Below are 23,835 nucleotides of genomic sequence, written 5' to 3'. Positions count from 1 at the left end.
CTACATTGGTTAATTACAAGGCCAGAAGAGTACAGGAGATTGTGGAAGAGATGTTATTAAAGTAAAAAAAGAAGGGATTCAACACTGATTGGAGTTGGGGAGATGAGAGGGAATGAGGGAGGTGTGAAGGGGGGGCCTCGCTTGTTAGCCTGGGTGGCTGGGAGGATGGTGGTGTGCTTAAAAGTATCTAGAGGATTAGGTAGAATGGAGGGATTTGTGGGGAAAGACAATGAGTTCAGTTTGGGAAATAGTTTAAGATATCTAGGGAATATTCATTTTGAGATAGCTAATAGTTGAAGATGTGAAACTTTTTTCCCTTGAGGCAATTGGGGTTAAGTGACTTGGGCAGGGTCACACAGCTAGGAAGTGTTAAAAAGTATCTGAGTATCTGTTTGAACTCAGGTCCTCCTGACTTCAGGGCTGGTGCTCTACCCACTGCACCAACTAGCTGCCCAAGATGTGAAACTTTTTAAGGGACTATGGCTGGCAGAATTTCAGCATGAATTCTTGCTTGGTTGAATTATGTAATATTGAGTTTTGAGCTATTCCCAGTCTGCTCCAGGTGTTTGAAGTGTGGACCATGAAGCATCAAGATAAAGGCAATTTAATTCAATTCAATTCACCTCAATTCAATTCAACAAACATTTATTGAGTTTTGGCTACAGGCAAAGACAAAAAAAAAAAAAAAAGAATCCCTACCCAGCATCAAAGCCATGTTCCCTACAGTCCTGCTGTGCTAAGTGTCCACATGGGGCGAATTGATGTGAGCAACAGACAAAAGTCGTTGCAGTATGGAAAGCTGAAGTGGGATTCATTTACCAACTGGGTCAGCAGAAGAAACACTCTGAGGGCCTACTGAAGCATAACTTCAAATGAAATGATGTATCTGGCCATCAGCAGTATTAGATCAATCTGGCTTGAAACAATCAGGAATGAAACAGATGTGGCTAGAAATACCAGGCTAGTGGTATGTTCTGGCCCTACTTTTTCAGGATGGGCTGCTACTTTGCCCCCTTTGTGTGTACCCTCACTCTTGTCTGACATTAGTTCAAGCCTCCAACTGTTTGTGTTTCCTTTATTTGCTAGAGGGCCTGTTCCAAGTCTCTGCCCACTCCAATCCATCCTTCATTTAACCACTGGAATAATTTTCCTAAGGTGCAGGTCTGACCATGTAAATAAACTATTATTTCTTTTTTCTCCAGAATCAACACAAAATGCTCTATTTGACATTAAATGCTCTTCATAACCCAGCTTCCTATGTTTCCAGGCTTACATCTCACTCTCTGACACATACTTTTCAATCCAATGACTCTAACCTACTAGTTGTTCAATGGGCAAGATATTCCATTTACTGGCTCCTGCCATTCTCTCTGGTTGTCTGTCCTCTCTTTCCCAGAATGCTCTCTTTCTATCCTCAAATTACTGAGTATTCTGGATTTCTTTAAGTCCCAACTAAAACTTTCATATTCTATAAAAAATTTTCCCCAACCCCTTTTAAGTTTAGTGTCTTCCCTCTTAATTATTTCCTATTTATCCCTATGTAGCTTACTTTGTATACATTTGCATGCTGTTTCCTGGCAGGGACTAAATTTTGCTTCTTTTTTGAATCCCCTGTGCTTAGCTCAGTGCCTGGCACATAGTAGGCACTTAATAAAAACTGACTGACTGATTGTATCTCTTTCCATTTAACCATTTAATAGGTTTTACAAGATAGTACAAGAACAAATATTCAATCATTTACCCTCTTCCAGTGCTTGACGACATACTCTCTTCTATATCACCTTACTCTCTGGCTCAAAATAGGCTTGAAATTCAACTCATTTCTTATATAGCATTAGTCCTACTCATCAAGTTCATGAACAAATGCGGCAGGACTGTTATATCTCGGCTACCACTGAGCTGGAGCCCTGAATGTTACTCCTCGCTCCTCAGAGCACTAGGTCAGTGCTGGCCACAGAGATGAACTCTGGAATGAGGGGCCACATAGGAAACCTCTTGACCTTTAGAACGTACAAGGTCATAGTCTCCATTCTCATCACTGACTGCTGAACTACAAGAATGCCTAGGCAAATGTAGTAGTTGAAGGTTACAAGCCTATTTGAATTCTCCACAAAGAGCCGCCTCCTTAACACATCAGCCAAATAGAACCACTTATGCAATGACTACTTGTGCTTTATCGTGTGTTTCACTCAGACACTTTCCTGAAAGCTCTCAATTCTCCTGTAAGAAGGCTTCCCAGCTTTTCTGCATGGAGAGATACTGTGTCTTAGACTTGTCTGTTCATAAACACTATTGTTTCTGAGTCATTTCAGTCATGATTCCATTTGTGATTTTGCTATGTGTTTCTGGAAAAGTCTGATTGACATGACCAATGATAGCTCTTTGTGATTCCATTTGGGGTTTTCTGGGCAAAGATCCTGGAATGCTTTGCCCTTTCTTTTTCTAGCTCATTTTATAAAAAGGAAATGTGTGGCTTGCCCAAGGTCATTAGCATCTGAGGCTAGATTTGAACTCAAGAAGATGAGTGGCTTAGCACTCTATCCACTGCACCACATAGCTGCCCTCTGACAAGCCTAAGTGCCTAATATGTGTTAGGTACTATGCTGAGGTCTGTGCAAAGAATGGCAGAAGTACAATTCCTGTTCTTCAGAAGCTCACTTTAATTGAGGAGACCACATGAAAACAGGTATGTACATACAAGAATTTATACAATGTAGGCCAATGCAGAAATTAGTTTTCATGACTGTATTGTATAATGGGTAGCATTATTTCTTGCCTTCTCAAAGGATGAGGGAGGGGTAGAAGGAGGGAGAAAATGTGAAACTGAAAGTATAAATAATAATAATGATAAAAAAAAACCTAGTGTAAATGGGAGGTAATCCCAAAGAGAAGTCATTAAGATGGGAGGAAAACTGAGAAAGGTCTCTTGATTTGAATAAGTGCAAAGCTTTGAGTTGAATCTTGAAGGAAACCAGGGAAACTAGAATTATATTTTTGCCTTTTGCTGTAACCCTGGTAATTACTTAGCACAGTCTCTGACACTTAATAAAAGCTTAATTAATGCTTGTGAGATGACTTATAAAAAGAAAAGAGTCTTCTAAAGTTATCATACTTTTGTTATAGAAATGTTCTATCCAGATTCCTCACATCTTGACTTTCCTTTTTACCAAAGTAAGACTTTTGATGTTATTCTGTTTTAAGATTTGAGGGGAAAAAAATCTACTTTTAATTTAGCTGGAATTCCAGTAGCTTCCAGGTTTCTTTGCCCTCAAAAACTGTGAATTTTAAGGCTAAAATCCCCAAAAAGACTGTCATACTAACATATGCCACAAGGCAATGGGACCGAAACAATGGAAGAAAACTTATTTCAGTGTAATCTGGAAATATAAGTGCTATAGAAATGCTAAATATGAATAGAAATAATGATGATAATGCTCTTATTTGCATTTCTGTCATTTGAGTGACTCAACCTGATCTTCAGGCACTTTCAAGTTCTCTTGCAACAGTTGGATAATATCTGATACCTTCCTTCGGGATTTCTTCCCCCAACCCCCACTTTGGTTCTCCTTCCTTTTCTCCCCAAGATTCCTCAGGCTTAGCAGGAAATGAAACTGTCAGTTAACTAGAAGGCAGCTCATGCAGCTTCAGTCTATAACATGTCATCCACATTGATGAGAAAAGGGAAGCTGAGCTATCATTGGTCATGTCAATCAGACTTTTCCAGAAACACATAGGAAAATAATGTCTCACTGTCAAGGATACACACACTTGTCATAAATACAGGTAGGACTCCCTGTGGTATTTTCCAACATCCATCCAAAGCATAACAGCAAGCTATCCCTCTGGGTCTTTTCTCAGAAAATCAGGAACTTTTATTTTGTATGTCTTATTAAAACTTTCCCTTTATTTTCCCTCTCCTTCCCCCCCTATGTATGAGGAAAGGATGGGGATTGGAGGATAGCTCCCATAGATTCTAATATTAATAAAACTTAAGGAAAAGCAGTTTCTTTTGCTCCCAGGAAGCCAAGACTAAGAAAATTTAATTAGAGAATGTTAGTTATGATATGTTTCCACCTCATACCTACTTCTACCCTATAATATTCCAATTTATATACTATAACTTTTATTTTTAAAAATTACAAAACTTTCTGTTTAAATTTAATTTGAAAAGAGATATTTAAAACCTTTTAGAAAACGATTTCTGTCATAAAGTGAGATTACTTCTAAGCCTTATATCAATAATAAGTATAATAATAACAATAGCTGGCATATATAGAGCACTTTAAAGTTTGTAAAACTCCTTAAATATGATAATTCATTTGAATCTCATAACAATCCTGTGAAATAGTTGTTGCTGTTATATTTTTCAGGTGAAGAAATGGAACCACAAAGAGGTTAAATCCTAGTTTAGGATCACACAGTTAGTAAATTTCTGAGGCAAGATTCAAATTCAGACCCTCCTGATTCTGAGCTCTATGCTCTCTACACTTAGTTCCTTAGATGCCCAGAATATATTGAATCCTATGTTATAATGGTTGCTAAGAAGACACAAATACTCCAATGTATCTATAATTTCAGTAATCTCCTTAATCCATTCATTTAGGCCTATTCATCCTATAGGACTTCTGTCCATTTGCACCTGTAAGTTCATTACAGGGTAATTACCCATTCCGGAGGCCTTTCTTGCTTTCTCCTGACGCTAAGAAGACTTTAAGGAAACACTCTTTTCTATGTCTATCTGTGATCTCTTGCTCTTGCTACCTGCCGGGCTCATGTTACAGTTGTTCATTCCCAACACTTCTTTCCTCATGGAAAAAAAATTTCTTCATTTTTAATTTCTTAAAAACTGCAGCGTTCCATGAGCCACAATCATATAACAATACTGGTAGAAGATTGGCATAACAAGGTGCCAGCTCTCCCTTTACTTTTGGAAGATGTCTAAGGTCCTTTAAGGAACTTACAATTTCCTGAGAGTATTTTATCATGCTCTCTTTCTCCTGACTAATTAATTATAGTCCCAACTCATATCTCAGATATACTTAATGATGGACCAGTTCTATCGTCTGTCCAATAGCTGCAGGTCATGATCTGAGAAATAAAATTTCCTCATCCCCTATGTTTTTCTTATCTATACCACTGGGTCAAACTCCTATGAGCCGATATCTTATATGAGGTTCTACAATGTCTGGGAGTTTGATGTAATAGAATGTCATTCACAAAAAGCCTGGCATTAATTAATTAATACCCATTAATTTTTTTAAATAAAAAAGTATGGAATATAAATTCAGAATTTTGACAAATTTCAGAATAACATAAATACCTTATTATCCACAAGGAATTTTTGTGCATGTAAATTTCATATCAAATGATACATGGTACATACAGTGTATAAGAAAGAAGAGGGGAAATCTAGATTAAGCTTTTTCAAAGAATAAAACAATGATCATGTGAAGAGAAAAAAAATCCCATTGAAAAAGGCAATCATGGGAATTTCCATTTTGTGTGATTGTATTTTTTTCTTGCTTTCTGACAATTATGGGGAAAAAGATTCATCTCTTAGTCCTGTGAGAATACTCAAACATTTGTGGAATGAAGGGATGCATGAGGATCGAGTATATAGAGGGAATACTAAGGCATCCTTTTAATTAACCTTAATAGCCATATAAGTTAATTAGAAGGCTTGTGATTCTGACAGAGAGAAATGGTGGCTATTGGGTCAAAGCAGGTCACAAGCTTCTGATGCCAAACTGATCTGAAACCTATGGACTAGACCCAGGAAGGAGCTGACTCTTAGAAAAAGATTCAGATTTAAGTAGGAAGTAAAAACAGAGCTAGATTACATAACACTTAAAGATTAGTGAGAAAGTTAGCAAATTGTTCTAAGAATTAATTTCTTTAAACAGTAGGATCACGGATTTAGAACCGACATGGATTTAGAAGAGACATTGTTAAGTCATTTTTCAATTGTGGACAACTTTCCATGACCTCGTTTGGGGTTTTCTTAGCAGAGATACTGGAGTGTTTAGCCAGTTCTTTCTCAGTCATTTTTAAAAATACATATTAAGCAAATAGAGGCCAACAGGTTAAAAACCTCGAGTCATATAGTAAGAGTTGAGGCCAGATTTGAATTTAGGAAGATGTCTTTCTGATTTCAGACCCAGCGCTTTATACACTGTGGCATCTAGCTGCTCCAGAAGATTAGCCGCCACGATTAAATCCAACCCTCTCATTTTACAGTCTAGGTGCTCTGACTCCTGATACACTGCTCTCACCTTTTGACAATGCTCCCTCCTGCTAGTATTAATACCAATTAACTTTTTAAATTAAAAAAAATCCATGGAGTGTAAATTCAGAGTTTTGATGAATCTCAGAATAAAATGTGTCATCCTTTACATGACTTAATTGGTAGAGATGGCACTAACTAAAGATGAAACATGCAAGAGGAGCCAATCAGCTTCTTGGGCATCCTACCGGCAGGCTTACACACACACAAAGTGAGGGTAGTTAATGTCCATGCATGCTGCTATGTGAAAGATGGGGATTATAATAGCATGTTCTATCCCCAGACAAAGATCAGGGGCCCACTGCTAACTCTTCCAAAATTTACACTATTTTCATATGACCCTATTTTTGACCTAGCCATCTGGCAATACCTACTAGATTGTCCGTTATCGGTTTTCCCAAAATTCCTAGATTCTCTAACTCCAGACCTATTTAGAATAAAGAGGGTTTTTTTTCTGTTTCTTTTTCCTTCCCTATTCCCTGATTACTACACTGCCAACTTCTTCAGTGTTTTTAAGAGCAGTGACAAAGCACTATACAATAGGTAAGGGTACAAAAATAGATAGCAAGAAGTAGATCCAAGGATAATGTATTTGAAAGATACCTGGAGTTTCATCCTGGTTCCTGGTACTTGCCCAGGATTGAATTTAGCATTAACAATTCTAATTCCCTTGTTTTTCCTAGGACAAGCAAGAACTATCATGTTTTAGTCCTTGGGAATCTGCTTCACCTGCTCTCAATTATAGGGTATGGAATTCAGAGTTTATAAGTTTAGGTCCTTTCTTCCATAGTTGTTCTTGGGATTCCTTTCCCTGATTCACTATCCATAGCTTTCTACCTTACCTTACTTCCAGCTTTCAAAAGGAAAAACTCATTCCTTATTTGGGCCCCAAAGATGACATATTGTATATTGAGTCTCAGTCTTGGGATACCTCATTCCCTCTGGGGGTTCATTTATTCTTACTCATTTGGATGCTCTCTTCTTTCTTCTCTTGATGTGTCTTTTTATAGTTTAATCATTTTTCAGTAATGTCTGACTCTGTGATCCCATTTGGGATTTTCCTGGTGGAGATACTAGAGTGGTTTGCCATTTTATTCTCTAGATCATTTTAGATGAGGAAATTAAGAGAAACAAGGTAAAGTGACATGTCCAGAGTCATGCAGATATAAGTGTTTGAGACCTGATTCGAACTCATGAAAAGGAATCTTCTTGACTCTAGCCCAATGCTCTATCCACTTCATCATCTAGCTGCCCTGTCTTTGCAGAATCTCTATTAATGAATCTTTTTTTTTTTTGGGGGGGGGTAATTCAGTTCTCACAAATATAATCATTCTTATTCTATGTTATTCAGGTCTTGTACACTGGACCTGAGTTTTTACATATTTTACATATTATACATACCCAGTGGTGGGTATACAAAGGGAAGTAGTTTTGGTTCTGCTACTGATTTGGTATGTTACTATGATACCAAAAAATAGCCTAACTCCTTCTCCCAAGCAAAAGACAAATTCCTCTCCTTTCCCCACCCTACAAAATTAAGCTAGTTTTTCCTTAAAAGGGACTGAAACTTCTCAAGTCTCAGGTGGTCCAAGAGTCTAAAAGTTGCAGACTGTTGATACAATTTCCTTACCATCTGAGTCCAAAGGGGTTGTTATGAGCTTTAGGAAGCTCTAAGTTTTAATGAGGGAGATGGGTAAATTCGTGAAGGAAACTTCATTTACTTGAATCAATTCAAGGCATCTTCAGTACTTTTCTTTATTGAATACCCTTCTCCTGCTATGGCTAAGCAAATCTTTTGTTAGTGATTGGATGACTTATTGACTGTCTCATTTTGGTTTAATATCAAATTTAAGCTACCAGGGGAATAGCCTGAGTCAGACCTAACCCAGAATTGTAACTTTGAACCAATCACTTAATGTCAATGGGTCCTTTTTCTCATTTATATAGTAAAAGTAGTGGGATTGAATAATCTCTATTGACCTTAACAAATCAACCATTCTTCTCTGTATCTGCATTACTATATGCTTTATGGCTTCTAAACCAAGACTAATTGTATCTTTAGCTTAGAACTTCCATTTCTAGAAATATCTAATCTAATAATAATTATAAAAATAGCTAACATATATTGCTCTAACGTAGGCAAAGTTCTTTGTATACATTATTTCAATTGATCCTCACAACAACCCTGAGGAGGTAGATATAGCAGGTTTTATGATACCCATTTTACAAGTTTGGAAAGTAAGGATCAGAAAGGGCAAGGGTCTTGAGCACGGTCATATAGCTAAAAAGTGTCAAAGGAGAGGTTTGCACCCAAATCTGTCAGTACAGGCCTATTTATATTCTATGACATTGTCCCAGGTATCTATCTTTTACTATAGTAAGCTATAAAATTTTTCTGAAAAGCAAGAGAGACAGGACACCATTTTTTATCCTGTATTAAGTATGTAACCATTTTTGCCAACTCAGAAAAAATATGTCTGACCCTATTTTCAGCCCTTTGCTATTATTTGGGGTGAGGGAACAAGGAATCCCATAGTTTATCTTTTTCACATCCACAAATGAGAACTGATCAGGAATCTTAGCAATATCATCAGTTTTATCTCACCTCCTTTCTTATACACATGGGAGAGCTCCTTTAAAATTGACATAGGTAAAAATTATAATGTGCTGGTCTTTATGTATGAAGATGATACTGTTGACATTTTTAAAAAAGCAGTGATTTTGAAATTCCACCGATTCTTCTATTCTTTCTCATCTAGTTCCTCTTAGAAACAATGAATCTCTGGCTGGAGTAATTAAGATGGTATAGAATTTGTGGCTAAGGAACAAAGAAAAGTTAACAGGCCCACATGGGAACTGAACCCTTGACTTTGGGCTCATTATCACAATGCTAATGAACTAACTAGCTACAGATTATTGGGAAGGCAGCCCAGGTGAAGATGGCTCCCTCAAAGCCATTAAAAAAACATACAGAAAAATAACACATTCTCCAGGTGACAAAACTCATGTGTGGCCCAGCAAAGGGATGCTCAGCCCTCATTATCTTTCTTCTCCCTTTTTTTTATGCCTCAGGGGGGCTCCCAGATAATCAGCTAGAGGATTTGCATTAATGAGAGAGGATTCAATCGAGAAAGATCAAGAAATAGCACTGTAGGCATAAAAATTTTAACTGTAAAATTATCTGAGAACAGACTCCAACATTTCTGCAGACAAACAATATATAACTTCCATGCAAATGTCTTATTTAGTATATCTAGGTGTTATCCTTTGAATACCTAAGATTAAATACTTTAGCTACATGGGAAAACAACATTCGTTAGAAAAGATCCTGATGTTGGAAAAGATTGAAAACAAAAGGAAAAGGGTACAGCAGAGGATGAGATGGATAGATAGTGTCATGTAAAAAATGAATATGAACCTGAATACTGGAGAATAAAAGGACCTGGTGTACTACGGTCCGTAGGGTCACAAAGAATTAGACACAACTCAACAACTAAACAACAAGAAGGTGTCCTCAGATGGAAATGTTTTAAAGTATTATTTTACTGTCAGAAAACTGACATTGAAATTAACATTATGGAATTTGATATTTCTTTCTATAAGATGACCCTTAGCTATCTTCATCTTGTTCACTTGTTTTAGTGGTATCCAGCTCTTCATGACCCAATTTGAGATTTTTTTGGCAAAGATACTGGAGTGGTTTGCCATTTCCATCTCTAGGTCATTGTACAGATGAGGAAACTGAGGCAGTGTGACCAGGGACACACTGGTAAGTGTCTGAGGTCAGATTTGAATTCAGGAAGATGAGTCTTTCAGACTCCATTTTTATATTAGTCATCTTCAAATCTTCCTAGTTTCTAAGTTAAAAGCTGATTTTTTTTCCCCAAGCATCAGTGCCATGAATTATTCTGAGGACCTGAAAGTTCACCTGTGTTCTGCCCTTTCCAACATCATCTGGGATTCAGATCCTATAAGATGAAGTTCATTGAGCACATATGATCATATAGTTAGAGTTGTCCTGAAAAACTAGAGTTTCACTGTCAATATTATAAAAATAGGATATGAAAGAATTCTGGGAGCTGATTGCCCTTGGAGATAGATTTATTTCCTTGTGACTGTACTTTTAGCAATTAGAAAAGATAAAGTAAAAAATGAAATACAAGGATGAATATTTTGCCAAATATACACTTCCATTAGAAAAGAAATCTATAATGTAGTGACTCCATAGTCAGCCTGTTCTCTCCCTGAAGTCATTAATGAGTGCATTTAAGTGTTTAGAGTATAGCACCAAGTGGGACTCAGTCTTGCATAGAACACTGATCACTGCAGATGCGAGCTTAAAACTTATTGATACTATAATGAAACCATAATGTTTCTTCCCTTTTTAAATATAAAACATTTTGTGAGCATTATTTTTATAAATGTATTATCATAAATTTCTCAATATTTTCATAAAATTATTGGGCACGTAGGTAATACAGTGGATAGAGTGCCATGTCTGGAGTCAGAGAGTCTCATTCTCTGCATTCAAATCTGGCCTCAGACACTTATTGGCTATGTGAACCTAGGTAAGTCACTTAACTGTTTCCTTATCTTTCAAATGAGCTAGAGAAGGAAATGGCAAACTATTCCAGTTTCTTTGCCAAGAAAATTTCCAAAGGGATCATGATGAGTTGGGCAAGATTGAAAAATAACTGATACACACATGCACATCTTTTGTAAAGTGCCTGAATGAATGCAAAATTTAATTCAACAAATATATGTTAAATGCTCTCTATGCCATTTATTTCAGTAAACCTTGGAGATATAACATCAAAGTAAGGTCGAGTCCCCGTCCTCAAATACCTTACATTGCTATTCATGATTTATAGATTTGTTGACTGCTGAGTCCTTTATTTTAAGCTCATGGTCCATTACAACTCCTGTGCTTTTTTCAGACAGGTTGGTATGTAACTAATTGTATCTTTCTTGACCATCCTTCACCCACCCCAAGCCTAGCCTATACCTTATATGTGAATGGTTTAATTTTTAAACCCAAAGATAAGATTTTACATTTATTCCTAAACTATTTCATCGAATAGAAAGAAATCAGTGTTGTAAACTGTCAAAATCCTTTTCATTCATGATCTTATCAGCCTGTATATTAGTCATTCTTCCCAACTTTCTGTCATCTGCAAATCTGATAAGCATAGATTTCTATGCTTTTATTCAAGTCGCTGATAAAAATGTTAGATTGGCATATCTACTTACTCTCAGGGTTTGATGGAACAAAACTTCTTTATTCTGTTTTGTTAGGAAAAAATAATTATACCCATCCAAGATCATTATTACAAGCATTTTTTGGTTCTCATTTTTTTAATGCCCTTTTGGAATGGGACTTCCCTTATCTTATGGTCCTAATCCTTTCAATTAGCCTTCTTTTTCCTCTGTGAGTTGCTTGACCTATGTCTTCCCACTGGACTCAGATGACTCTGGAGGAGAGAGTGAGGCTGATAACTTTGTGAAGGTTTATCTTACTTAAATTCAATTCACCTGCAAGTCAAGACATCACCTTCCTGATGTTATTGGTATTTTTTGAGAACAAAGAATGAACAATTCAACTGGTTGAAATTTTGTACTTGCATTTCTTGATTCTGTAAGGATGTTCATATAGTTAGCTGTAGACCACCCCTAGACCACTGCATAAAGGCAGAAAAGAATGGGCCCATCAGATTAGGATAATCTCATACCAGAAAAATGTATAAGATATATGAGAAAAAAGAAAAGCCCAGAATTATGCTCTTGGATCAAAATGCTATTTGTTCCCCAAAGCAGACAGTTGTAACAAATAGGAATCAACAAGTTTTTTTTGGTCATTCCTCTCTTCTCCTACATACAAGAATAGCCAGATCTTTGTTAGAAAATTAATCCTTTGTTCTCCTTTTAGAAAATATCATTATAGGCTTATTATAATTGCTATTTGGCAATATCCTTAGATACAAGATCTGATGATGTCAGCCATAATGATGGTTGTATTGCTGTGAGTATAGACAAGTCACTTATACAGCAATAATGACTTAATATATTTAAGCACATGGCAATAATAAAATACAATACAATAATATAGCACTAGTCAAGATTTCTGATAGGCTCATTCTGAATTTTTTTAGGGAACATTTACCACTGTATTATGGAAGACACTTTACAATAACATAATAGGAATGCTTTATATAATTATGCCACCTCTTATTTCCTATGGAACTCAATAAATTTTGAATCTCCAAATGAAAATTAAGTTAAAGAAATTTTGGATAGTTGTTCAACCAAATAAAGCCTTAGGAGATCTTGAAAAAATTTTTGTTCAGAATGAAGTCTTAAGGTTAAAATCATTGCAATCCGAAAAGGAAAATAAGGTAGAAAGAGGAAAACCAATTTTTAAGTATACTAAAATAATAAAATTGGAACATTTACAAATGGACTTAAGAAAAGACAATGGTTCATTCAGTCAATCAATAAGCATTTATTAAATAATAAATAGGCACTAGTGAGACAAAGAAAAAACAAGACCAAGACTTGGAGTTATGATTCAGTGGAAGTAAAAAAGGATGAAATGTCCTAAATCTTACCTAAGAGCTCTACCCTTCTATAAAGCCTTTATAGGGAGTAAAATATATTATGATGATTCTAATCATAAAAATTGGGATCTGATAAGATGTGAACTGGTTTTACATTTGTACCTATGGGCTAGATTAAGTATCATAAAACAGCAAACATGTTGTTGTTTAAAGAAAAGTCTAAATTATTTGAAATGGCAAAATATATTGCTTTTTTAATTTCAAAAACAACACAATAGCTCATAATTATGTCGTGTTTTGTGGTTTAGAAAGAAATTCTTCACAATAGTCCCATGAGGAAGACTGCATGAATATGATTCCCATTTTTATAGACATGGAACCGAACCTCACAAAGATAAAATGCTTTATGTACAATTACTAACTATTGAAGCAGAGATTTGAACCCAAAGTCCTATAGTAATCTTTGACTACATCTCAGTAAACAATATAATGAAGTGAATTGTTTCATTAAATAAGTAAAGACTTTTAATAAGGTCATAAGGTCATAGATCCAGAACTAAGAAAAAGGCTAGAAATTATCTAGTCTTATCCCTTCATTTTAAAGATAAGAAAAGTGACCCTCAAGTAAATTAGAATTATGCCCCCCCCCTTTTCAGGAATTCAGAAATTTATCTAAATAAAAAGACATTTGAACTTTGTTAAACCACTGATCAGTCCTATAAATATGGTCATGATATTGAATGCCTATTGGAATGTTGTAAAAAAAAGATTCTTATTTACTTCTATCTTTTTTTATACCTATAATATTGAAATAGCGATGCTAATCATGATAATGTTAGTCTCCGTTAAAAGTATGAGATGTCTTCTGATTTTAAAAAATAATAATGATTATGGAATAGTTTTATTTTAGTTTATTATACTCTAATTCTTTGACAACTGCTATCTGTATATGACACCTATGGTAATTTCACATCGATGTGGGGGAAAGCTTCACCTAGAAAATTTCTAGCATTGAAAAGTTAATTTATTCAACATGGTAGAAATAAGGGTTAATTCAACCTTATTAAATTACTTTGTTCAGTAACTTCCATCATGTTTGACTTTCTGTGACCCTATTTGGAGTTTTCTTTATAAAGATACTAAAGTCCTTGTCCAGCTCATTTTACAAATGAGGATAATGAGGCAAACAGGGTTAAGTAACTTGCCCAGGGTCATACAGCTAGTAAGTAAGTGTCTGAGGGAGATTTGAATTCAGGAATATGAGCCTTCCTGTCTGTAGACCAGGTACCCTATGTACTGGGCAACCTACCCTATGCTCCCCTGCCAAATGCTGTTGACTGCATAAAATTATGCATAGGATTATAATCATGCATAAGGTTATAATAACTTGTTATTCTATGATACGTATTCCAGAGAGAGCTTTTATATAGTATGAGCTGTTCATCTTTGATATATAAGTAACATATATGAATGTGCATAAATTTGTAAACATGGGAAATTAAATTTAATAATAATAATTATTTGTCATTGTACAAAATTTCTAACCATTTAAGTGTCCAAAATTGAAAAATATTTGAACAAACTAGTATGTTAATACAGTGAAATGCCATAATGCAATAAAGATGGATAAAGACATGTAATATAATATAAAGGAATATGAAGAAATTTAATGTAAGTAATATATAATATAAAGAACATGAAGCCAATTTGTAAAGACAAAGAAGTAGCTCTAGAACTCAGCTTAGTCTTTGGGATACCTGAGTTGAATCCCTCTACTGTCATATTCTGGCTATGTGACCTTGGCCAAGTAATTTAATCTCTCCTCCGTGTTCCAGGCAATTCCCTGAAACTATAAATTGTAGAAAAGGGGATTATCTGCATTAGTAGTGAAAATTCTATACTGGGAATTCTCTATTTACACTTGGGAAATTATAAATCCTGCCTCCCCCACCACCACCAAAAGAACTAACAAATTATGAGGAAATCAGTATTGGTAAAACAATATTCATTCTAAGAGTATATCTATATATAAGAATATATGCAGAGATATAAGAATAGATAAAAATTCTCCCCTGATAAATTTCATTTTTCTTTCAAACTTAAAAAAAATGACCGGAAATAGATCCTCTATTATCTTTTGTAAATTCTATAGCTTTTCGATTATGAAGCTCTTTATGGGGAAGAGAGTGAATTTTACATTCCTATCATAGAAAGTCATTCTGCAGTTCACTTATTTATTTGATTTTAAAATCTATACTGGAGAAACAAACCATTCGAGGAGCATTTTGCTTTTATTGTTGATGATAAAAGACCTTTTCTGTGTCATCTTGGGAAATCCTTCTGTAGGGGCAACTGGTCTCCTCCTTGCACTTGATAGTTTTCAAATCAAGGCTTTTTGTTTTTGCTTTTTACACATACTCATTATTGCTTTTCATCCTTCTACATTCTTCTCTATAAGTGTTTATTACCATTTATAATGATGATGCATACATTCATAAGTTATTTTTCCAGATGAAAGTTGAAAGAAAATCAAAGGTCATTCTATCCTTAGAATTGAGAGGCCAGTCTGCTAAAGGGATCCCATGGATCATTTTTAATGAGACAAACTAGCTAAAACTTTTTTCTTCTCAATATAGAAGGAGCTTTGTGCTGGCCAGCCTCTGCCTAGAGACATCCTTAAGCATCCTCTATAAGGAATAGTTCTCCAGAAATTACAATATTTTTGGAAACAGTTGAAATGAGTTTCCATATTTTGAACTAAATTTTTCAAACTTTTGTAAAATAGATTTCCAATGCCTCTGTGCATCGCTGAAACCCTAAGTACACTGAGGTTTAAGTTGGGAAGGGAAATACAACAACAATAACAACAAAGTTTGATAATCCAAAGAGGAGCTCAGTGTGATACTGTGACATCAGGTTTTCTGTTTATCCCTAAGGCTGCTATTGCAATGACTTCAAGGTTTGATGGTGCTTTTTCTTTCTTTCTTTGTTTTTTTGTTTTTTTTTTTTTGGTTAAAGATGCTGAGCAGCAGGCTAATGGATACACAGCAGGGTGTAAAGACAGCAGAAAGCAGGGGAATCATATGTGAGTCTATTCCTCAGAGATATCCTGCTAGGATTGAGCTAACTAACCAGAGTTTCAGCCGTCTTCTCCTGGGGAACATGCTAGGATGCGTCCTTGCTCACTTAGGCTTCTTGTTCTCATTTGGATTAAAATACTCTCACAGATAAATCATGACTCTTACATGATATGACCCTTTTCTTTCTCTAAAAAAATACTTTGAAAGAATAATATGGGAAAAGCTCAGCTATTTTCACATAGCAAATGCTTTCTTCATGTGTGAGCTTAAGGGGACTGAATTTTTTATGTGCCCCTTAGGTTGTTGAGGGGAATTAGGCACTTCCTGCTCTATGGAGCTCTATTGTTATTATGAACTCAATCAAAATGCACCTATAAGTCCTTTTTAAAAAAATTTGTTTTAGATATTTTTTTCTAAGAAACTTCTAAGTCAGCCACCAAGATTACCAGATGGCTCATTCCTTCAAGTAATCTCTTACAAAACTAATTTATTTTGATTTGATTCTCTGTTAGAATTACAGGTTAATGGAGGACTGCTGTTAAGAGATTGAAATTGTGTTATAGGAATGGGGGCTAGACAGCCTAGCTGGTTCAATGGATAGAGCACCTGGCCCGGAATCATGAAATTTTAGTTATTTTTCAATTGTGCCTGACCCTTCATGACTCCACTGGGGCTTTCCTTGGATACGGGGTACTTTGCCATTTTCTTCTCTAGCTCATTTCACAGTTGAAGAACTGAGGCAAACAGGGCTAAGTGACTTGCCCACAGTCACACAGCTAGAAAGTGTTGTGTTTAAGGCTAGATTTGAACTCAGGTCCTCTTGACTTCAGGGTTGGTGCTCTATCCACTGCACCACGGAGCTGCCCCTAAACGCATCTTTTGATAACCACACTCTTCTAATTGAAAAAAAAATTGAATTTAGAAGATTCTGCAAACTGTAGAACAGCAGTCTTTGAAGAATTAAAAGCTATGGCTATTCACAAAGCAATGGACAGGTGAATGGTAGGCCATATCAAGCAATAACATATTACAAATGAACAACTGCATAAGATATACAATGTAAAAAATGCTATCAGAGAAATGTATAACCAATGGGGTAAAAGAGCTAGTAATGTGGTAAGAAGGAGGAATAATCAGTAAATAATCCATATATCCCATAGAAGGCCCCTAGCAGGTTGGATAGACTTCCCCAAGTAGGGTTTATAGAAGGATGTTAACAAGATTTGCAAGGGATGATATGACATTGACCACAGGATATTCCTAAATTGCTAATAGAGCTGGGAGAGTCTAGCTATTACTAGCTCAGCTCACTTGGGTCCCTTCATCATAGTCTATTTGTTTTTGTTGATCCCAGATTAGATCAGTGACTATGTATCTGGATAGATATCAAAATCATCTAAATGAGAAGCAATCACAGGAAGGTTAAAATTTTCATCCTATGTTAAGATATATTGATAGGTTAAAAAAATCAGAACTTTCCTAACAAACATTACATACTGTGCATTAAGCAACATCAACAAAACTCCACACTTGGTCTTAGTGTTTTAAATAGAAGGAAGGAAAATTTCAGCAAAAAAGTGATTTGTGGAAAGCCTATTGATTGAAGACTGAGGCCATGAACTTGGTGCCAGATCAATCAGGTGGGCATTTGATCTCTTTTATTTTGTACCTCTTATATTTTTAACCTTTTGCATTTTAATTTGTCCAAAAATAAAATAAAAATCCTAATAACTGCCCTATGTGGAAATTAAAACATATATATGCTGAATAGTAGCAGGATTGCTTTTGTATGTCCAAGAACCTGGTTATTTGAGACTCAGGTTCCAGAATTTTAGATAGAATTTCATCTTCCTGAGTTCAAATCTAGCCTCAGATACTTACTAACTGTATGATCCTGGATAAGTCATTTAACCGTTTGATTCAGTTTCCTCATCTGTAAAATGAGCTGCAAAAGGAAATGGCAAATCACTCCAGTACCTTTGCCCAGCAAATCCCAAATAGGCCTATAAAAAGTCAGACACCTTTAAAATAACTGAATAACAACAAAAATATTTTCTACCTGAAGCTCTCAAAATATTTAAAAGTAAAAAAATGAGCCAAAAGATCTTTGTCACTCCATTGAAAAGATCAATTGATTTGATATTGACAAAAACCTAAAGATCATTTCCACCATTTATTAGAATTTGAGGAAAAATAATGTGGTGATTCCTGTTTAGCAAGTCCGGGTGCCAAGCTAATATTCATAACAGCCTTCCAAACCCAACTTGGGAGATAGATCAATAGTCAGGCTTCTGAGTATACCAATCAATCAACATGCAATTATTATGTGTAGAAGGGCTGGTCTACATTGGTTCTTATGAATCCTCATCTTAACCAAATAGAAGTTCCTTCAGGGCAAGGAATCATATCATTTTTGTCTTTATAGCTCCAGCACCTGACACATAATAGACAATAGTAGTTTGCTGATATAAATTAGGTTGTCTCTATCTTGAGGATGTTAAATGACTGAATCTGAATCTGAGCACTCAGAATAAGAAAAAGGCAGCTCTTATAGAACATCTCATTAGACTGGCTCCTTACTAGGGACTTAGATATATGATGTCATTGAGATATGAAACTTCTAAGCAAAGAAACTCCTTCTGCCAACACTTATGGATAGCTGGTCTACAACTGTCCAAGAGTTGCCTAGAACTTTGAGAAACTAAAGACTTTCCCAGGATCTCATAGCCACAATATGTCATAGACAGGACTTGAATATGTCACAGACAGGTTTGACTGAGCCAGATCTTCATCTTCATGCTTCTTCTCGTCATTATTGACCTATGTCAAGGAAGTAGCTGAAGTTGAATAAGTAAACACAATTAAATACAAATGCTGTGATACTGACCAAATAGTTACATGTTTTGTAGTCAGTGTCAGAAATTTTTTTTAATAAATAGAATATCAGAAATAAAAGCAGATATTACTAGTGAGTGATGACTTTAATTTCATAACTTCTATCCAATGCTTCAATTTGTAAAAGGAATAAAGATACTTTACCTCTTTATATTTAGACTAATATCTATTTTAAGTTCCCTTTCAACTTTGCACTTCAAATTTCATTTTATTACTGATTCAATGGATAATTTAAAACTCAAAGAATGAATATGCATTATTATTTATAGCCATTAGAGAAATGAAATTTCCATCTTCATGACAGCTCTTTTTCCAGGTTAATGTGAGAAAGCCAAGCATATCTCAGAAGTACTAAAAATGAAATGGTAGATAAGACTTGGGCATAATGGCTGCAAAGTCCTTAAAAAAAATACAGTGTTTTTTAATGGAAGTTACATAGAGTGAGAAACTAAATAGATTTTGTTCTCTCTACATGGGCTTTTCAAACTGAAGTGAAAATGAGGCCCAATCTGATTCATACTAAGTAGGGGGTAAAGAACAAACCAGGTTTTCCTTTCCCAAACAAATAAATAGAAATAAAAGCAAACCGTCAATATACACTGAGCTGTCACTGCTAATATAAGAGAATCTTCCTTTCTCCCAACTAAACTAGATTTCCAAAGTGGTACTTGAGTGGAACAGTTCACTATTATCTTTACTTCACCTAGGGGGATGTCTTTGATTCAAACTTCTGTTTTTAAACATACCATGTTAAAAAAGCAGTTGTCATATATAGCTTGGTTACATTAATAATAATTATAAGAACAATAATATTAAATAGTGTTTATGAAAGCACTAAGTGCTTTGCAAAGCACTTTACAAGTATCTCATTTGAGTCTCAAAATAACTTTATGAGACATACTAGATGCTATATGCATCACCCCTATTTTATAGGAAGCTGAGGCTCACAGAGTTTGAATGACTTCCTCGAAGAAACATAGCTAATAATGGTAAACCATTCCACTATTTTTGTCAAGGAAACCCCAAATGGGGTAATAACAGTAATAACAACAAAAAGTAGTCTGCCCTCTGAAAATCAATGAAATGAAGAGATGCCATAGTTGAATCATCCTTGTGTTCAACATGTATTTCTTCAGAGGTAGAGATTTGAATTCAGGTCTTCCTGACTCCAAATCCAGTTCAGAATTTGTTTCAGGAATTCATAAAATCACAGAACACAAATCTGTTACCTTATACAACCCCTTTCTCTAAAAACCTATTTTGCAGAAGAGGCAATTGAGGCTTTCAGAGAGTTTACTGCCCAAGGGTACATACACCCTGAAAGGTTTTAATATCCAAGCTTTCAAGGCTTATTCTGCTTTTTCTTTCCTAAATGAGACTGGGGGTCTCACTCACTCACAAGTAAAAGTTACCTGATACAGAGGCATGCAGATACTATCAATCCATTCCAATTGTAACCGAGGCAGTTCATCTTTTCGGTTTCGATCAAAAATAGCCTGCAATGGGAGAGGGAAGAGGGAAAAAAAAATCACAAACACACTTTATTATATATAGGTATTTTATACATGCTTCATATAATATTTTGTAGTTATGATTCTAGTTTTAGAAACTGAACACTTCACAGATTAAACTGACCTTCATAATCATACACACACATCTTATTCCTTTATCTAAGATGAAAAATAGATGATTTTCACTTGTTTTTTATGAGATTTATAAGTTAAATTTCTTTTGAGTTTTATAGTATGTAATTGCTTAGGACAAAATTATTTACAAATATGGAAATTACTTCTAAATTCAAATCAATAGGAAATGGGTACCATTTTAAAGGGAGGACATAGATTTTAGTGCCATGAAAATAGAGCAGAATTTCATTTTCAGTATGAGGTAGAATAGAGTAGAATGGGATAGTTTGGCAAAAAGCTCTAAGAAGATGCTTTGTTTGAAATTAATAAAATTGAAATTTGCCTACTTCATGGGTAGTTCTTAATTTATCAGTTTTAATTGTTATAAATATCTTATTTTATATTTTTAGATGGTCTTCTTCCTTCACAAAATTTCTGAATTTCCATTTTTGGAATCAGGCGCTTTAGAATTTTCAGCTCTCTAGAAACTTTCACATAAATGAAAAGGATTGTGGAGATACTAGATATTACTAATTTGAAAAAACTAATGTAAACTTTTCTGCCTCTAGATAGAACAAAGAAAACCTATGTTTACTCAATTATTTAATTTTCATTACTGATAATACTGATAATGTCTGATACTATTTTAAATTTCTCTAAATACTCTGGTAGCTCCTACTGAACTTGCTAAGGTTCATTGCTTTGAACATAAGTAATTTATTATTTGAACAGTTTTATTAACACTTTGTCCTTCCAGCATACCACTCTGATTTCCCTGTACCATGCTACCCATCTTTGGATTGTATCCATAAACTTAAAAAAAAAAATCTTACTTTGCTCAATCTGATTCTTTTTGTTCAGACCATACTTGAATATAATGTAATTAACAGTGTTTCATTGTCTTCCTCTTTTCTCCAATTTTGTTGGGTTTGAAGAAAGGAAGAGCCATCTTTCTGAATTCAAATCTGATTTCAGACACTTAGTTATGTGACCACAAGCAAGTCCCTTACCACTGTTTGCCTCAGTTCCTCATCTGTGAAATGAACTAGAGAAGAAAATGGCAGACTCCAGTAACTTTGCTAAGAAAACCCCAAATGGAGGTCAGAAAAAGTAGGACATGCTTGAACAATAAAGCAAAAACCTCCACATTTATGTTGGTGATCCCTTAAATATATTAGTCTCAATCTCCTCAGATCCCATGGTTTACTTCTCCATTCCACTCTAGCCAATCATAGGAATGTCCATATCCTGGATCTCTCTATTACTCATAAGTGTTCTATTTCCATGATTAAAAAAAAAAAACTTACATTTGTCTGACTATAACTTCCTATTATTTCATCCTTCTCTCTGCCTCATTCCTTCTAAACCCATTCTTTATCAAAAACTAAAGTTTTTCTACATCTCAACATTTTCTCAACTTTTGCCATCACTCTTTCTCCTGATTTCCACACACTTTTTCCTCTCAATACTTTTTTTTGCATATTTCCCATTTTTACCAATGATACTACCATTCTTTCAGTCTCTCGTGCTAATTACCTCAATGATATTCTCAATTTCTCATTCTCTCTCCTCTGCCCAGGACCAAACTAGCTAGGTTAAAAAACTATCATCCCTAGACAGGAATTCCCCAGGGCAGCTAGGTGACACAGTCCCAGGCTTGGAGTTGGGAAGAACTGATTTCAAATCCATCCCCAGTCACTTATTATGTGATCTTAGAAAAATCATTTAATCTCTGTTTGCCTCAGTTTCCTCTTTTGTAAAACGGAGATAATAATGCACCCACTTCCCAGGGTTGTTGTCAGGATCAAATGAGATAAAAATTGTAAAAGTTTTACACAGCGCCTGACCCATAAAAGTACTATTTAAATATTGGCTATTACTATGAATTTATTCAGCAACTCATGAAGACCTGATTTATGTCAGGGGAGGCCATACCTACACTGGGAAACCCTAGCTCTTTTGAGTTATTCTTCTAACTTAACAAGAAAAAATGAAGATGAAAGTTGGTAATTTTTTGCATCCCTTCCTGGGTTTCTATCATGGAAGACCTTGGTCAATCAACCTCATTGTAAGGGTCAGCTTCCTTTTTGTGGGAAACTTTGTAAGGAAAGAGTCTCATTTAGACTTTGGTCAAATTAATTACATTCATGCCTTTTGGAAAATCCCTTTACATGAGACTACAGATAAAGGCTCCTTAGTCCTGCTTCTTTGTGGCATCTGCCCCTCCAACATTGGCAATTTACTCATATTTTTCTCATTTAATTAAATGACCTGTGGTATTGCTGCATTGTAAACCCTTCAGTTACTGCCTGGGAAGCAGTTTTTAAAAGGAAAAAAAAATCTGATACTGTATGCTGTTGAAAGCCACTTGGGTCATGCATTGCCTTTAGACAAACGCTGAGCACTCTAGTCCAAGAGCTTTATTCCTGTAATCAAACTCAGTCACACTGCCTGAGGCCTCTCCTAGCGCACACCCTCCCCACCCCCCCTCCACTCCACTCTCCTCCTTTTTTACTTTTCTTATGAACTTGCCACATTCTGCCTCCTTTAATAATATTGAATCTCTCTCCCTTACTCTATTGCTCTGTGAGTATCTACAGAACAAAGACTTGGTTTCACTAATTTTTTGTATCCTCCCCTACCCCACTCCCCCAAAAGAAAAGGATCTAAAATTGTTTTGCCATAGAAGAAGATTATTTAATGGTTATTGGATTTGAATTCTTTCTTAAGGTTACTAGCTCTATGGTCCCTTCAAGAAAGTAGCTTTTTTTTTTTCCTGATAAGAAACTGACTGCTTTAGAAAGTAAAAGTAACACTTATCCATATGTAGACATCTATTTGTATATAGATAGACTTGAACAGTCAATCAATTCACCAATAAGCATTTATTAAGGAGCTACTGGCTGCTTAATAATAACTAGGTGGGTCATGGTACATAAAGCATTGGACCTAGAGTCAGGAAGACCATCTTCCTGAGTTCAAATCTTACCTCAAGTCACTTAATACTGTTTGCCTTAGTTTCCTCACCTGTAAAATGAGCTTGAGATGGAAATGGCAAATCATTCCAGTATTTTTGCTCAGAAAACCTGATGGTTACACTCCAGGACTTTCTGGGGACTAGGCTAATGCTTGTTGAGAAACCTCTTGTCTCCTCAATTCAGAACTTGGCAGAAATTGCCCTTTGGCATCCATGTTTAAGTTTAGACTCTCAAACTTTCAAGCCTCTATATCCCCATGTATTCATCCTTTTGTTTTCAGTTATTTGATAGCTGAGAAATCCATTTTCTGGTTTACTTTAACAAAAATAAGAATAAACTTACCGAAGGGGTGAGTTTGAGTTCAGCTCTTTCTCTGTCTCCTTGTTCAAAGAACTCACTGGTTACCAGTTCAGCCACCTG

General features: G+C 35.4%; 1 long non-coding RNA gene across 1 annotated transcript in view; it reads right to left on the bottom strand.

Moving 5' to 3' along the window:
* Positions 1-23,835, bottom strand: part of LOC127554529 (uncharacterized) — a 44,499-nt gene extending 20,664 nt beyond the window's left edge. The window contains exons 1-2 of the long non-coding RNA XR_007952004.1: positions 23,758-23,835; positions 20,225-20,308 (exon numbers count right to left, since the gene is read on the bottom strand). This is a non-coding gene — a long non-coding RNA (uncharacterized LOC127554529). The remainder of the gene's footprint in view (positions 1-20,224; positions 20,309-23,757) is intronic.

This window comes from Antechinus flavipes, chromosome 3 (genome assembly GCF_016432865.1).
Source record: "Antechinus flavipes isolate AdamAnt ecotype Samford, QLD, Australia chromosome 3, AdamAnt_v2, whole genome shotgun sequence".
NCBI classification, from domain to species: Eukaryota; Metazoa; Chordata; class Mammalia; order Dasyuromorphia; family Dasyuridae; genus Antechinus; species Antechinus flavipes.
This window is presented reverse-complemented; position numbering and strand designations above follow the sequence as displayed.